The following is an 18650-nucleotide window of genomic DNA, read 5'->3' as shown; positions in this document are numbered from 1 at the left end:
AGCTGTAGAGGGGGTTGCCATCCTCAAAGAAACAATTTCCAGATGATTCAACTTTGCTAAGCTAAATGACTGTCTCAACGTTTGGATTGAATATGCTTAGGGAAATCATAGGCATGGGGGGGGCTGTTTGACCATCCAATCACTTTTGACTATTAAAACAGGGCAGTAAAACTTGAAATTTCCAATCCAATGAGCCCCTTTAGAAGTTTTTGCTAGAACTTCTAAAGAAAGTTCTCTCGTCTAAAAAAATAATGTATTTTGCCAATTTATATATTTTAATTTTCTTCTTTTGGTTGCTTTAATTTCTGCCAAATGTTTCCATCCTGTTTTCTCTTTGTCTACATTCACTTTAATATGCTGTTATTATTATTTATTTAAAACCTTTCTTTACACTTAATGAAAATGATGAAGCACAACAAAGAAAAAAAAGCATAAAAAAAAAAAAAATATCACTTTGTACGTATGATGATGTAAGTAGAGCTAAAGAAGTTGGCTCCAAGCATGTCGTGAAATCTTTTGTTTGTCCTTCTCCATAATTTTTTGCAATGGCTACAAGGAGGTATTGTAACATTCTAGAGGTATCCCTCTTGCAACATTCTAGGACAACTGGGTCGATACGATCACCCCTGGGAAAAAAAAACAAAAAAACAATAAACACGCATCCGTGATCTGCCTTCTGGCAAAAAATACAAAATTCTACATTTTTGTAGATAGGAGCTTGAAACCCCTACAGTAGGGTTCTCTGATACGCTGAATCTGATGGTGTGATTTTCGTTAAGATTCTATGACTTCTAAATAATATTCTAAATAATATAATAATATAATAATATAATATATAATAATATTATATAATATATAGTATATAATATAATAATATAATAATATAATTCTAAATTAATATAAGATTCTAAATAATTAGCGTGGGAGGGGGACTAGGGGCCCTCCAATTTTTTTGGTCACTTAAAAAGGGCACTAGAACTTTTCATTTACGTTAGAATGAGCCCTCTTGCAACATTCTAGGACAACTGGGTCGATACGATCACCCCTGGGAAAAAAAAAACAAAAAAAAAAATAAACACGCATCCGTGATCTGCCTTCTGCCAAAAAATACAAAGTTCCACATTTTTGTAGATAGGAGCTTGAAACCCCTACAGTAGGGTTCTCTGATACGCTGAATCTGATGGTGTGATTTTCGTTAAGATTCTATGACTTCTAGGGGACGTTTCCCCCTATTTTCTAAAATAACGCAAAATTTCTCAGGCTCGTAACTTTTGATGGGTAAGACTAAACTTGATGAAACTTATATATTTAAAATCAGCATTAAAATGCGATTCTTTTGATGTAGGTATTGGTATCAAAATTCCATTTTTTAGAGTTTTGGTTACTATTGAGCCGGGTCGCTCCTTACTACAGTTCGTTACCACGAACTGTTTGAAAATGCATTATGGTGCAAATATTAAATATTAGTGGAGAACACTTTCTTTTTGATTTTTTCAACTTTTATCATGACCGCATTTATGGACAAGCAGGGCTTTACCGTATGCAAGGTGCAATACATTAAAACAGATTGGAGTAAATGACAGTGTTTTCAGATCGACGCTGTTTTGAGGTAAAGAATTCTCTATACTTTTTTACTGATACTGACAAATGTCCTTAGAAATGGAGACACAACCTAGGTTTCCCGGTACCCACAGGTATATCTTGTGGAGACAGAAAAGTTATCTATTGCCAAGAGGTTCAGTTTCCAAAAATCAAAGACAGAGAGAACACACAAAAAAATCAGTTAGTCAGTCAAAGATCGTGCAACACCCCGGTTTCATCTTTGGAGGTAAAGCTATAAAGAATATTGATTAATCCCATCTCCTCAAAAATATATTTTCACCATCCATTCACGCGGTAGATATTCTCGAATGGGTTTGTTCCTTCTGGGCAAGAAAGCATGGTGAAATTATACCTTCTATGTACACAATGCCATTCATCTCAATTATGCTTGTCTGCAAATTTTACACAAAGCTTGTGTAATGTCAATGGATATTGACATTACACAATTACAGATTTGTGAGTGTCAATGGATATTCTTCTGAGTACCCACCATTCTTACTAGCATCACCGTTACGGTAGGTAAAGAAACACCTCAAAAGTGATAGTCAATTCCTATTTTTAGACAGCCTGATTGCACTAAAGTCATTACTAAGAAAATACTACTGTTGCCAACAATCTATGAAAAGGGGTTGAGCCTTATATCTCGAATCGGCAAAAAATTTGTTTTAAAGAGTATTTTCAATTACAACAGCAGAAAGAACTTGTTTCTGAAAGAGCAAGATTATGAAAAATGCTGTTGCACTTATGCTATAAATTATTAACGCTTAATGCTATAACCTCTTTTGTTCTAGAGTTACTTTCAATTTACAATCAACTCAAAATCTATTATAACCACATTTTCACGAGTTTTAGAGACCGAAAGCGTTAAGTACAGGTCTCCCCCACAGTCAAAAGTATAACGTCTTTTCAACAATCGGCGGTTTAAAAGACGTTTTATAGATTTTTTTTTTGCTAATCTTCAACATTTTGTAAAATGTCATAAAATATATGCCATATTTCCACGACCTTGCTGCATAGTTCTTTTGAAGTACGATAAAAGTTCTTCTTCAATAATTTTATTAGGTTCTTAAAAGTTTCCTCTAGGCTTGATACTCATGAAAACGCCCAAAGGTTTTTTGGGATTAGGATGCTCATCCATAGACCAGAAGCTATCGTCAACGCAAAAGTACTGTATACACTGTTATTTGATTTAAAAATTCAATGCATGAAAACAATGCATTTTTGCGAAAGAAAAGACACAATTTTAGAGATCAGAGCGGGCATAAGTCGAATCCTCTAAGCTAACAATCTTAAACCAAACAGACTAAATTGAATGAAGAAATCCAGCACAAAAAGAAACGGAAAAGGTCATTAATATAAGTTGTGCAACCCTCATTTAACTCCCCAAAACAATTAGTAGCATTGCCTCTTCAATGAATACGCAATATATTTTCAATTGAAATTATTCTTTACCCGATGGTCAATATATTTGAAAGAATGAATTATTTTAGTCATTTTATGATTATTATTACTTTGCCATTAGTAAGCATGTAGATTCAGTAAACCCTGGCATTGGGGTTTTTGGACAAGCAAGATCACCTTTCCTACTTTTATCAGGTTCACTCTATATATAAAAAAGTCCTAGCTACATTTTTTAAGTTTAGCATTAATCCACAAATATAAAATGGCGGGCCCAAAATAGGTCTGTCGAAACTGTTTTTCAAACATAACCACAATATCACTTTTCCTTCATGGCATTCCCTTCTTAAAAGGGGATGCATAAAGTTGAAAGTATACAATAGTTGTTTGTGTATAGTAAGTGCTCTTCATAAATTGTTTTGATAAATATAGTTATGTATTTATTTTAATTTTCTCTATCTTGTACTCCGTCCCTATGAACTATCCCTAGCTCTAAGAACAACAAGCAGTTTGCAAGAATACAAAGAAACAATATTTTATTGATTAATTTTATATTAAAATATAAAATAAAAAAATGTTGTTGTATGTTGAGTCAAGAAGAGGTTCTTTGGCAGGAGCAGAGGCCACATGATTGCACAGCTTCAATGAGCAGTAAATTCGTAAGGTGAAGGATGAGCAAAAAATTAAAGCAAAATTGGTTAAAAATTTTTGAGGGTTCTATTTTTTTTAGTAAAATATAAAAAGGGGAGCAAAAAAAATGTACGCAAACTTTACTGAGATTCTATTTAACTTGAGGTTTAGAACCCTTGTTTTTTTTATTTAAACTTTAAAATTATAAGAAACCAGTTCTGCTGCACTGTCTTTTTATGTAAAAATAAGCGTCTATACACAAAAAAACGAATGCAACAGAGAACAGGCTTATACAGAGAGTTCCGAAATTTACTGCCCAGCTACTTCATTATCTAGAAAAGAAAAGAAAAGTCAATCATTTGCAGATAATAGACAATATGTTTTTCGAAACTAAAATATTTATAGAAGGATAAATTTTGAAGACTGGCTAAATACATTACAAGAGCGAAAACCTCAAGATGGTTGCGATGTTTGGTCAAGACCTTTTTTCTTCACATGTAATTATGGTTGCTATTGACAAATCCTTTTAGACTTTCCTGGAACATTTTGTGATATAGGAACAGCACAGATACAAATGTGTTCCTTAAAACTGAATTAGTCAATGCAAGATAAATGCTAAATGTGAAAATAAGCACTACCTAAGGAGGGGCGGGGGTAGCATGGATTAGTTTTTGGCAGAAAAGAAATTTTCTGGGCAAAAACTTTCATGGGTAGATAAGGTGTGATTTAAAAAATTTACATTTTCTAAGAGCCCCACAGAGATAAAACCATCGAAAAAGTGATGAAGAACTAATATATTATACAATATATATATATACATATATATGTAGCAAAGCGTATTTTACTTATTATCAATTCTGGTACCCCTTTTATTGAAATCCTTTGAAATCAAATTTAGTACTCAGGTCTTCGGGGATGGTGAGAAGGGTGCTGAACTGTATGACAGTCAGGAGGATGTACTACGTGTAACAAGGTCGTAAGAAAGACGCATTTGCACTATCAAGAACGGCTCAGGAGCGACTAAGGCCCAGCAGCCACGGGGCAACTGTTTTGAGACTAGAATTGCTATACAAATAATAAGTTTGTTACTTCATTTTCTTCAATATTGTCCTTTAAAAAGTTTAACAAAAGTAGGCGAGGAAAAATAAATAGAAAACAATGGTATCTAATTCTGCCTCTTTGTACATGAAACTTTCAGCGACTAGCCTACCGGCATTTACGATAAGTTTGGATCCTTTTGAAGTGCATGAGCAACTGATGAGAACTATAGAATAGCCAAAAATAGTTGTGCAAAAATTCCGAACACATAGTTCAACATTCTGTTCAAATGCCATAGCAAGCGTTGAATAGCTGCTTCAAACCCATGCCTAGATTAGCTTGTTAGTGCTAGTGTTCTTTCCCTGAAAATTTAAGTAATTAAAGATTTGACCCTTTTGGCTTTGTTTGGTGCAGTATTCATGCCTGTGATGAACGAAAGATCGGCGATTTACGAGTTTATTCACTTCGAAGGGTATCAGCGCCATCTACATTTGTGAATATCTACAGTCATATAGATGGTGATTGCGCTGTTGATGCAGCAGACCATGAAAACGCTCATTAACATGAGACTTCATCCATTTTCACCATTATCAACATCTACCTTAATTCGTTTAGACGAACTTGGACCGCTGAGGGCTCCGCCAGGATGCGTTACTCAGTACGGACAGAAAAGAACAAGGCGTTGCGGGATAAGAGCTGAAACATGGATTAAAACTAGACAAAGGGACCACCCCAGTAAAGTGAAAGAGACAATTGTCTCTGCCAGAACGCCTCAACAGAAAAGTTTCAACAGAACTATAAAAACAAAGGGGATATTACGCGTAGTTTTGGTCAATCCACACAGTCCTCACTGGATCAACAAAAAATCTAATAGGCCTGAATCGACTCAGTGGTCCTAGAATGTCGCGAGATGGCTCATTTAACGGATATCAAAAGTTCTAGTATCCTTTTCAAGTTACCGAAAAAATTGGAGGGCACGTAGCCCCCCTCCCATACTTATTTTTTCCCTGAAGTCACCAGATGAAAATTCTGAGATAGATATTTTATTCACCACAGTTGAAAAACCCTTTAACTATGTCTTTGGGGGACGACTTACTCCCTCATGGGCCCCATGGGAGGGGTTACAAGTTACAAACTTCAACTAGTGTTTACATATAGTAATGGATATTGGGAAGTGTACAGACGTTTTCACAAGGATTTTTCTGGTGAGGGTGAGAAGTTGAAGGGGGGTTACGCGGGAGGATCTTTCCATGGACGAAATTTTTCATGGGGAAAGAGAAATTTAATGAATGTGGAGCAGGATTTTCTAACATTATTTAAAAAAATGAAAAAATTAATATGAAAAGTTTTTCAACTGAAAGTGAGGAGCAGCATTAAAACTTAAAACAAACAGAAATTATTACGCATATGAGGGGCTCACCTCCTTGTAGCCATTGCAAAAAATTATGGAGAAGGACAAACAAAAGATTTCACGACAAGCTTGGAGCCAACTTCTTTAGCTCTACTTACATCATCATACATACAAAGTGATATTTTATTTTGTTTATGCTTTTTTTTCTTTGTTGTGCTTCATCATTTTCATTAAGTGTAAAGAAAGGTTTTAAATAAATAATAATAACAGCATATTAAAGTGAATGTAGACAAAGAGAAAACAGGATGGAAACATTTGGCAGAAGTTAAAGCAACCAAAAGAAGAAAATTAAAATATATAAATTGGCAAAATACATTATTTTTTTAGACGAGAGAACTTTCTATAGAAGTTGTAGCAAAAACTTCTAAAGGGGCTCATTTGATTGGAAATTTCAAGTTTTACTGCCCTGTTTTAATAGTCAAAAGTGATTGGATGGTCAAACAGCCCCCCCCCCCATGCCTATGATTTCCTTAAGCATATTCAATCCAAACGTTGAGACAGTCATTTAGCTTAGCAAAGTTGAATCATCTGGAAATTGTTTCTTTGAGGATGGCAACCCCCTCTATAGCTCTCAGAGCAAGTAGGCCTATTGAAAGTTATGCCCTGGGTGCATATAGTTTTTATACAGATGGTGGTTATATAAATATTGAAGGGGACTCATTAGCAAGGTAATCAGTAGTTTTAGTGCCCTTTCTGAGAAACAAGTGGCTTGGGGCAAGTACCCCCCCCCTCTCTCTCTTTTAATTTAGACCAGTTTTTTTTTAGACTGGAGCATAGAAGGACCTGTCACAAAAACTTCGAAAGGGGCTCATTCAATTGGAAATTGCAAATTCTAGCTCCAATTTTTTATAGTCAAAAGGGATTGGAGAGCAACAAGACCCCACCCCCTTGATTATCTTTCGCCAAATACATCCAATCAAAATTTGGAGATAGATAGTTTGTTCAGCATAGTTGAAAGGTAAAAAATTATGTCTTTGAAGATGGCAACCCCCCCCCCACGACCCTTAGGGCAAGGGTTGTTAGTTATGCACTGGGGATATCTAATGTTTTCATGGAAAGGGTAGTTGCATAAGCTTTGGAGAGGGCTCACTAGATTCCAAATTGTAAAAAAAATGTAATTCAAAAGTTGTAGTGCCCATTTTAACACTCAAAGTGATCTGAGGAAAACTAGCCCCCACAAACATATTCAATCAAATTGTGATATAGCCAATTTGTCGACAATTGCCGAAGACAATATAACAATGCCTTCAGGGTGGACACAATCCTCCAGAGCCAAGGGTAAGGGTTGTAAGCTATGCCTGGGTACATAAGGTCTTTATAGAATGAACTCATAAACTTTGGATTGGATGGGGCTTATTTAATTAGAAGTTGGAAGATCTGATACCCTTTTTAAAAGTAAAAGTGAATAGAGGGCCCCAATTCACTCCCCAACAAGCCTACCTTTTCCTAAAACAAATTCAATCAAAATTTTAAGAGAACTATTCTGTTTAGTATTGTTTAAAGGTCCAATAATTTTGCCTTTGGAGATGTCAACCTTCTCTTAGTATTTAGGTTAAGGACTTTAAGTTAGAAAATTTTGCATACTTAACATATAGTATACGTCATTGAGAAAGGTATACATATATGAATGTTATTTTCCAAATATACAATGAAAATATTGGTGAGCCTTTCAGAGAATATTTAGGGAAGTGTTGAACAAAACCAGAACACAATATGCTAACATGGATTGTGAAAGGATGTAACTCATGGATGATTGGGTATATTCATTTGAAACTTTCAGGAATCAAAAAGGGACGTTTGCCTGCAACCGCTGCAACTTCTACTACCACATCACTCCATTTACAATATCAAAAGATAATTCAAAGAAAATTAAAAGATGATATATGCATGCACATTGCCAAAAGAGCATATCTCAAGAATTGATTTGGTTATTAAGTTGGGGCTTTCAGAGAAAGCTAAAAGGTTAAAATCTTCAGACCAAAAGGCAATATGTCCATGCTACTATAGAAACCTCAATAATTGCTATATTTATTACAACTACTAATGCAGCTACCAATTCTATTTGAACTACTTGTAAATGCATTATATTAATACTGCTGTTGCTCCTAGTCCAACTGCTATTACTATTAATACTACAATTAGTACCACAAACACTACTACAACAACTAGCATTGCAACTATGTCTAGAGACATAAAGATAAATTCCTCAAGATTTTTTTGGGAGGGGGATAAATTTAAACACAACACAGTGTTTGTATACAGTTTGTCAAAAGAGCATAACAGCAGTATCTTAGGAATAATTTGGTGTGTGAAATTGAAACTAAAAGGGCTTGTGGTGGGGGATGTTGAACTAACCAAAATAAAATATTTATATCCTATTGGTCTACTTCAAGTCATAGCAATACTACAGCTAATATTATAATTGCTTCTACTAATACTACTGTCATTAAAGCTCAGGATACTACTATTAATTCTACTGCTACTACTAATGCTGCTGCAACTAAAAATAAGAGAATTAAGGCAAAAAAAAGAGACATTGAAACTGTATGTAACTACACCAAAACTCATCAAGCCTGCGAAGGTTATTAAGAGGACGTAACAGATATGCTTCCAGAACAGTTCATGGTATTAAGTTTACCATGTCACTCAACCTTATCAAACTAAACCCTGTGTAACTGAACCCCCATGCAACTGAACCACCGAGCAATTGAACACAGTGCAACTGAATCACCATGCAACTAAACTGTGCAACTGAAACCTCTTGTATCTGTATCATTGTGCAACTAAATCACTGAATTCAGTTTTTCAGTATTCTAAAAATATGAGGCAACATCCGTGGGTTAAAAATTTTACATGGTCAACACTCTTGGAATTGTTAGTTTCTTAAAGTCATGATATAAACGCCAGCCAGAACCATTCATATAAAAGCTTTGTTTTATTTATGCAAAAAAGAAGAAAACCCAATCTCACAAACTATTAAAGCTGATTTATTTTTTAATTTTTTTCAGATGAATCAGACCTTTCTGGACTTTAAGTAATAAACATATGTGTTGAAAATATTTGACCTTTGTGAATCTAGATAACGAATTTTGATAGGATGTCTTTGAGGAGAATGTGGCTAGAAAAGAACATGGGAAGGACACTTGTTCCACTCGACCCTTTTTTCAACATTCCTTCAACATGCCCCGAAAGTCTAAACTTCATGCCCTTGGGTTTATACCCTCAGCTGTTCTAGATATATTGCAAATACGTTGTCTTGTAAAACTGAATAAAACTGTTGCAGTTGATACATCAGCCACTGTAGATATTGCTGGTATTTCCTTTTCACAACCAATAAAGGAAAAAATATGTTTTGACTGTGTTTTGCATTCTTCTAACATTTCCCTAAGGTTTGACCTTAATGCTCCAATACTTTTTTTTATTTATAGGATGAAATATGCCCCCTTTTCTCGATAAAGAAAAAAAAACACATTGTATGTTAACAATATATAACTTCCATAACCAACAGCCTATGCACCAGGGGCTAGTGAACACTGGAGGCATAGCTAAATAGCCTTTGAAGTGTTTTAAATAAAATAGTCATCTCAAAATTATTGATCAGATGTATTTAGGGAAAAAGAGAGAGATTGTGGAAGCCCTTCGGTCACTTTTAACTCTGAAAAAGTACATCGGAACTTTTGATTTCCCATCAAATAAGCACCCCCCCCCCCAAAAAAAGTTCATACGCGAATCTTTTCTATAAACACCTAGTCCAATGCTCCAGGATTTGACTTTCAGACTATTTTGAAAAAATTATTTTTTTATATTTTGATTGGATTAATTTGGAGGGAGAGTGGTGGTTAAGAGGGAAAGTCTGATTATCCTCTGGTTACCTATGATTCTCCAAATTGAACTTGGAATTCAATTTCTAATGGAATGAGCCTTCTCCAAAGTAAAACCATCCCTTCTATAAACACTTTAAATTTTAACAATGGATAACTTGCAATAACATACAGCCCTTGCCCCGAAAACTAGACTTTTTTGGTTAATTGGATTTATTAATCATGTTTTATTATTCGATGGGAAATTGAAAGTTTCAGTGCCCTCTTGAAAAATCAGAAGTGATTCCAGGGAAACCAGCCCTCACCCCCCCCCCTCCAGAAAAATAATTCCTAGGGAAAATAACAGCAGAAAATACCGCCTCACGAAAAATACCCCCCTGGAAAATGCATTCCCGTGAGAAATCCCCTCACCCGAGAAATACCCCTTGTGGTATGTTGATATCCAATCACTTTCGATTTATAAAAGAAAGACTAAAATGCCTGGGGATTATAAGATATTTTCTACCTCCTTCCTCTCGTCTCTCCCTTAGAGTTAATTTTATGTTTACCCAAAGGCTCAGTCAGAGCTGAGACATTTTGGCATTAAAATGCATCCTTTCAGGTATCTCTCTCTCCCTGGTTACAAAAGAATCAGAGAACCCCATTGCAGAAATTCAAGTACCTTTTTCAGTTTTATAATTTGCCTCTTGCTTACAGAGTGTTTTTTATTGGGAAGCATACAGATATTTTTTGCGTGCGAGTTTTTTGAGGGGGGGGGGAGAGTTTCCAGAGGATTCTCCAAGAGAAAAATTTTGCATGGAGGGAGGGGTCGAAACTTACACATAAATTCCTCTTTTTCACTTTCCTTACAACTTCTCAACTAAAGTAAAAAATAACAGAACTCAAATATAATCTTCAAACTTAGAAAACCATATTCTCCGCGAGGATGTATTTTCCAGGGAAGGGTTTTTCCATGGGAGAGGGAGGGGTGGAGTAAACGCCTTGATCCTTAGACAATGACAGGGCAAAGAGAACCCCCATTAAAAGACATAAAAGAGGAGAAATAAATCAGGCTTTAAGAATTTGTCATGTCTGATTTTTTTTGTGACAACAAAACAGAGCTTTTTACTAACCATCTTGACAGGTATTTACATCATGACTTTAAAAAGCAAATAATTCCAACAAGGCTAAACATGTAAAGATTCTAACTTGTGTTTTACCCCATGTAAGGAGGCTTATTTAAATGGGATTGAGTTGCATTTAAATACACAGCAAAGCAATATATTTTCACTACTGGGCAATGATTATCAATGCATGCATTTATCATTGTTTTTACAAAATATTTCACAGAAATAAAATCTAATTTTATACACAAAAATTTCTTTACTTATGTTCCAAAAAGGGCCACAGTAGACGTACTTAGATAAAACTGAGTACATAATATGAAATTTACTCACAACAGGTAGACCATGACAATCCCAACCAAACCATTGTTCAACAGGATATCCATTTTTATGTGCATAGCGCGTAACTACATCCTTAATCGTCCCAGCTAATATGTGTCCATAGTGAGGTAGCCCAGTCGCGAAAGGAGGACCATCATAAAATGTATAACTAAAAAAATGTACTTTTAATGATAAGATACTGATTTATTCAACTGATTACTCAATTCAACTTTTAAATGATCAGATATTCTGCAAAAAATAATCATGATCAGTAATGCCAAATGATAAATTTCAAACAAAAGGATGACACCAGCTAAAAAAATAATAATAAGGTTTACAAATAGACTTGGCATTTTCAAAGCCCAAAAATCCAGCTTCAAACAACAAAAATTACTATTAGTGAAAAATATTAAACCTAAAACAAATATAAATTAAAATCAATGATAAGGTAGAACTTAAAAATAAAAAAAAGTAAAGGATTGCTCTGAAGCGCACAGTAGAGCGCTAAAAAAGCCAGTAAAGCACAAAACAGGAGCGCCTATCCCATGTAACACCAAAATAAGCAAACATTTAATTTAGAGTATTAAAGTCTGAAGATAACAAACAGAAGCTCAAGTCTGCTCATCAAAGCGCCAATTTGCGCGCTCAGAAGCATGCAAAAACTGACTTGATACCCATAGCTATTCCATTTTAATTCAAATATGGGGGGAGGATTAATGCCAGGTTTGCTTCTCACTCAATTGGACTATCTGTCTTGGCTTTTTCTACAATTAGCCATGACTTGAAGTCCACAACTATTTCATTTTAATTTGCAATTATTTTCAAATGAACTAACATTATTTTTTGTAGAATCCTAACAAGGGTGAGGGGGGGGGGATTAATACCAATTGAACTATCTGTCTTAGCTTTTTCTACAATTAGCCATGACTTGGTGCACACAAATATTCCATTTTAATTCAAATATTTATACCATAAGCTACCAGTGTTGATGTGGTTGATTATTCATTAACACAAAACTCCCTGGTCCATTCTATCCAGACTGGTTTACAACAGATTCATAAGTCTGACTTGGAGTAAAACATGGTGTATGAATGGTGGGGATTACTATTACCAAAAACCAAGGACTCTATAGTTAAATTCTAGCTGCCAGTCTGTAGCCCATGTTTGAATTTTGGATAAATCTGATTGTATACTAAGCAGTTATTTGGTCCAAAAATTTTTTAAATGTCAATACAAAGAACCATAATGTATTCTGCTTGTTTGTCAATCTCATTTATGTGAATGAAAAATGTAGTAGGACCCTGAAGTATACTCTGTGGTACCCCACTGACAAGCTCATATGGACTTTGAAAAAAGCTTCTCACCATTATAGGTGAAGAGTTGGAGTTAGTGCACACAATTTAAGATTAAATACATTTTCCACTGAGCAAAATCTGTATGGGATGAATTTGAACATTTATGAGGGACCTTGTCAAAGGCCTTAGCAAGGTCTACAAGAATCAATCCCACTTGGACACTGTTGTCAAGAAGGCTTGACAACAGTGTCAAAAAGCTAGGCTCAACCAAATGTTTGGCAGGGAACATTTTGTAAGAAATCTATTTTGTAAAAATTATATAATTTATAAACATTGATTGATCAAGATCAAGTGAAATAAAAAAATTCAAAATAAATCCACAAAAGTGGATTAAACATTTTTAAGTTGAAAACATCAAATCCAACAGAAGATCCATGCCAAAAAAAAGAGAAATATTTTTGAATTTTTGGTCTAACACTTATGGATTATAGAACTTTAACAAAATGGTTCTTAGAATGAAATAGTAAGTTTGAAACTAATGTTTTAACCCTTTCTATACTGAAATTCATAGAAAGAAATGATCATTTTCAAGGGTAATAAAAGGCTCACAACTGAATTTCCAAGAAAAGCAATTAGACTAGGCTATAAGCCTGTTCAAAAAAAGTGTATCTAATAGTATGTTCACTTCATTTGTTGGTAAATAATATGAACTGCTCAATATTTACAAAAAAAAAAAACTAGCCCTTTCCTAGTAACCTATTATACTCCATAGACATGACAAAAAGAGGGATAATATAATAACAACTATACCTAGATTTCTTGCTAGTGGTTTTATGGCTTCTGTTAATATTTGAGTCAAAATTGATCTTCCAGCAAATCTTAGTCTGATCTTTATCAATGAGTCTATAGTGTCCACCTGAACTGTTGTTTCTGACAACCCATTCCACCATAGCACTTCTCTAGCAGATTTTTAGTCCTATTGCTTTCTTTTTCAAGACCAGGTAAGATAGAATTGTCTTTTCTGTGGCCTCTAATGCAGGGAAAGAGAGGAGTGGTTGGCTAAACACTTGTTTCACCAGACCTACCTAAGAGTAGCATACCTTCACATCCTAAAAGTCATCATCACCTTATTTCACTGGCAATTGTGAGTTAGAACATTTTTTTCTGGCTAGTTTCTTTACATGATCTAAGCTCTAGGCTTTTGAGACCATAGGAGAGGGGCTGGGTTAATCAAACCCTGAAAAAAAGCAATCTAAACATCCTATGTGTTACTTTGGTCTCTGTCTGAAGATGACCAACACTAGATCTGGTAAGATTCTAGTCAATTGACTTCTTGCTATCTTGGAAAGGGTTCAGGCTAGAAAAATGACACTTTCAGGCATGAATCTACAGGCTAAAGTATGTCCCAGGAAGGTATTTTAAAGCACCCATCTCCACTCTTTCTCCTTCTAGAGGGCCCTGAAATTTGCCTATATGACCAGTCTATACCTAGTTATGAACCTGAAAACAATTTTGTTGTGGGCCTAATTCAATTAAGCAGAAGATCTACTTTGCAAGGTTTCACTTTTATAACACACATATTTTTAAAGGTCATCAAAGGTCAGGGCCCTCTAGAGGGAGAAGGAGTGGAGGTAGTTGCTTCAAAATACCTTCCTGGGACATACTTTAGTCTGTTGATTCATCCCTGAAATTTTCATTTTCCTAACCTAAGCCCTTTCTGAAACGGCAAGTCAATTAACTAGAATTTTACCCTAGATCTTTACCAAATGAGATTCTTGCACCCTTGGAGATTTTAGACAACACAGAATAGCCTACCCAAACTTTGTTTCGACGGCATCTCAACTATTTCTTTCAGGAACCACCATTTTTCCAAATAAAATTTAATGCTGATAAAGAGGCACCTAGCGTTTGATATATATTTAATCTGAAGATGACTTTTGTTGATGATTCACGAGATTGTCTAAAAAATAATCCTAAACTTCTATGCAACTTTCCATGCGATATACGATAATTTCTCGCTACAAAGCTGGTATTAGTTGAGCGACAATCTGTGAGGCTTACCATATTTTGTTTTGATAAGCAATTCGAAGTGATCCATTAGAAATTGTCTTTTCTAAATATTAATCAAGAAAATTGTTTAGATTTGATGCAACAACAAGCACTTTAGTTTATACTGACCTAAGCACGAGGGTATCTTTTCTCTCCAGAAAGCCCACTTAGAGCCCAAATTGTTCTACCATAACCTTAGCATTACTGACAGAGGAACATTCTCCTCGGCTTGAAAAAAAATTCTAAGAACAAGTGTCAATGAAAAACAGCTTATTGTATGGCTTGCTGTAATTTGCCGCTGCTGAATTTAGCTCCAAAGAAGTAGGGGCATATACCTCTGCTTTATACCCTGCCATGGGCATAATGCCAAATTTGCCGAATATACGAAAAGTATTGGAAATCCTAATAATCATGATATTTTTAGCCGACAGGCCAAATCCATTCGAGTGTCAACATGCCTGAATATAAACCTAATATCTGTAGTTATTTGTTTCGATTTTACTATATTTCGTTTTATATAACTAGGTACTTAGGTATTAGCCCCTGGACTTGGTATCTCCCCTTTAATTTTGATTTCATAACGATTGTTCTTTTAACTTTTTGCATTTTTAAATAATTTTTCTATTGTTAACTCCTTTCACCCACAAAAGTACAATATTATGCTAGAAACATGAATTAAATTTCATAGGATAAAAATATAAAATACTGCTGTCATAATTTACAAATATGTACCGTGAAGATAGTTTATATAATATTATGGCTATTAATATTATTATTAATGGCTTTTAGTAATCTAAGCATTTACCCTCTCCTCACCCTCCTTGTCAAGGTTACTACAACGATTCCTGTAGTTTCGTGAATAATTAAATTTTGAATAATTTTAATTATAATTAATTATAATTTTTTATAATTTTACTAATTTTAGTCACAACTATCAAACATAAATACAAAAGAAATGAATAGGTTTTGCTTGCACAATCTCTCATAGTCATAAAACTAAATGGCGCTTGTGCTTACAAAAAAAAAGATTAAATCAAACGACAAAAAAATCAGAAGCCAATTAGGATAAAATCAACAATTGTTATTCTTTGATACAAAGAATGGGATGAATGAGTTGGAAAAACGAACTGTGCGTGAAGGAGGTGCTGCTAATCTGACAATTTTCTTCGACCTAGTACTTCGATGTTTCACTAAAACTGATGGTAGTATCGATCTGTATTTATCACTTCTGAGAAGATATTGGCCAATTACAAAGATCAAACTGAGACGACGCTCTTGAAGAGAGGGAAATTGTAAAGTGGATAGTGCTAACTTATATTCGGTAAAAGCATCGCACAATATTACTTTGCCTGCTCTTTTTTGTATTGACTCAAGCTGGTCACTTAGGTAAATAGTGTTATAGTGAATACTAAATAGTGTTATATGTAAAGTTAAAACAGTAAAAGATGAGGGAGCAGCCTCTTTCATATACGAAATAATTTCAGTTTGTTTTTATTTTTAATGTCACTCCTTACTTAGAGTTGAAAAAAACTTTTTTTCTGTATCTAATTTCTGAATGTTTTTGAAATAATGCATGTTTTGATTTTGGCTCTTCACAGATGAATAATTAAAATGAAATTTGGTTATTTATTTTTTGCCTAAATGTCTTTCTCATAGTTTTGATCGATTGATTTTGAGAACAAAAGGAGTGGTGGAGGAGGCCTAATTGCCCCTCAATTTTTTGGTTACCTAAAAAGGCAGCTAGAACTTATAATTTTTTACGAACGTTTTTATTAGTAAAAGATATACGTAACTTACGAATTATTCTAGGTATGTAAACTACAATGATACATATACAACGACAAAGAAAAAAAGAGCTTAGTCCAAGCTACCTACGTCAAAAAGGCGAATGATTTTCATAACTCACATAGAAATGTATTCACTTTAGCACCAGAGTTTCTTGTATCCAGTGATTTGAAATAGGGAGGATGTAGCTAGATGTTAAAATTAGATTCTAAAAGTATAAAAACAAGCACCTGTTAAATTGTTTGCTTAGATTTTTGATATGTCACAATACAAGCAAAGCCAAATACTGTGTTTAATGATCTTTAAATCATTGTTTTTTTTGTTTCCTTGTGAAATAAATCGTTACTGTGTCTCAATTTTACAGCCGAAATATCTGTTTGTAGGATCAGGTCAGCGGGTCGCTATCTCTGGTACCAATGGAAATCAATAAATAAAATAAATGACATTATAGTATCTCCCTACATATAAAGAAAGGTAGTCATCAGCACTTTCTAGCAAAAGTTAATGTTTTTAATTACCTGGCTCTTGAGAGGATGGGGTGCGGGGTAACACACTAACGGAACACACGCAAAATTACCGTTATTCTTATGACTACAAATAACTGGTTCTCGAAGGTAGGGGTGTGGGCGTGGGGTAACCAAACCCATGGGGATTTTTACCCTATTTTCTTCTACGTATACTAATGACTTATGCTTTCTCAGTAGAGCAGCTTAAGGCCATGATTAAGTGAACTGATGGAACTCGAAAATCCCATTTTAAAATTGAAAATTTATATTTAAAAAGTACTCAAGTATTCGTTGGTGGAAGATACATCTTTTAATATCAGGCCGTAGCTTCTTGAAGATGCTACAAAATGTTTGCTAGGACTATGCTTTTTTTCCTCTATTTTCTTAGGAATCTCAGACAGTGTCTAGCTCTATCTCACAAATGTACTCTATGGAGAATATTGCTTTTAGAACAAAATTGGTACTATCATGAGCAGAAAACAATAACCTGTAAGGTGACTGCAGCTATTTTTTGATGTATTTTCCTGTTTTCCAACAGTCCCAAAGAATATTTTCAGCTACCTGAAATTTTTACAAATTTTTGCCAGAAAGAATCGTTTGAGATACCCCAAGAGACCAAATTGACAAACTGGTATAATTAACCTGCTATTTCAGCCAATGGATAAGTGCTATTTGAAGGGCTTTTGACAATCGAAGGTCTATAGAGAATTGAAAGACAGAAGTCCACCCGAATTTCAATTTTGAAGCTCAGGTTTTCAAGTTCATTTTATCGCGGCCTTAAGGCCATAAAAAGCAATGACCAAGTGGATGCCTCGCATACATGAATGTATGGTCTAATTACTTTATTTATTTTGTGAGCACCTAACCTGTCCTTTCGCAAACCAGTTCTTGGATATCTTTGAGTGTCAAGTGTAAAGAAATGAGCAAGCTGCTGTCCCAACTTTGCATCCATTTACATCCGTTACTCTGGTAACGAAGAACAGAATACAGTTTTATTATAAGTCTACGGAAGCTGATAAGTGATATGACGATTCACTTCAATTGTTTGCAAAGTCACCGCAACCAATAGATTAACGAAATGCCTCAGACATTGAAATTAATAGTTCAAGGACACAATAGGAAACAAAGCGGAGTTTAACTTTCCCCCAGAAGTGATTTTCTTCTTATGAAAACAAAATCAATGACTTGGGATCGAAAAGATAATGACATGCGATTGGGATCGACAGACTGGGTGTGGTTAATGGGTTTGCCTTTTGCATGGGCGTAACTGAAAGTTAAGTGCAAGATGAATTATACGTTTGTATTTATTTCTAAAGGTAATGCTTATGCATCCCCAATATATTCTGTTTACCCAACAAGTGGTGGTTAAAATTTTAAAGATCTCAGGGAGAATTCTGCCAATGGTGTATACAGAATTATTTCATAGGTCATTTTCTTTTGTTGAAAGATAAGTTGAAAAAAAGATGTGGTACTAAACAAGAAAAGAGGCTTAAGACAGGGCGCCAATTAGAAAACCCATTTTTAACTATTGTCTTGAGAAGTTTTCTCGTCATTTAGTTGGTTGATTGTCCCTCCGTAATGCCAGTAAAACTCCAAATAACTTAAGGGTTTAATAGATTGTCCGATATTATAGATAAGCTTTTGGTGTCCATGTGTTCCCCTTAAGTTTAAAGGCAGTTGATAAATTGTCG

At 34.6% G+C, this 18650-nt stretch overlaps 2 protein-coding genes and 1 long non-coding RNA gene across 4 annotated transcripts in view; 1 reads left to right on the top strand and 2 right to left on the bottom strand.

The window, feature by feature from the left end:
- LOC136026623 (GTP-binding protein 1-like) overlaps nucleotides 1-18650 on the bottom strand; it is a 203890-nt gene that overhangs the window by 121331 nt on the left and 63909 nt on the right. The window lies entirely within an intron of this gene.
- Nucleotides 1-18650, top strand: part of LOC136026621 (integrator complex subunit 11-like) — a 144163-nt gene that overhangs the window by 109181 nt on the left and 16332 nt on the right. The gene's annotated exons all lie outside the window — the stretch shown is intronic.
- LOC136026616 (uncharacterized) lies at nucleotides 3520-14490 on the bottom strand. The gene is made up of 3 exons (XR_010617349.1): nucleotides 14435-14490; nucleotides 11337-11493; nucleotides 3520-3962 (listed from the first exon to the last, which is right to left on the bottom strand). It is a non-coding gene; the product is annotated as an uncharacterized LOC136026616 (long non-coding RNA).

The sequence above is a fragment of the Artemia franciscana genome, chromosome 4 (genome assembly GCF_032884065.1).
Source record: "Artemia franciscana chromosome 4, ASM3288406v1, whole genome shotgun sequence".
NCBI lineage: Eukaryota > Metazoa > Arthropoda > Branchiopoda > Anostraca > Artemiidae > Artemia > Artemia franciscana.
The sequence above is the reverse complement of the archived record's forward strand: the minus strand, read 5'-3'. Positions and strand labels throughout refer to the sequence as shown.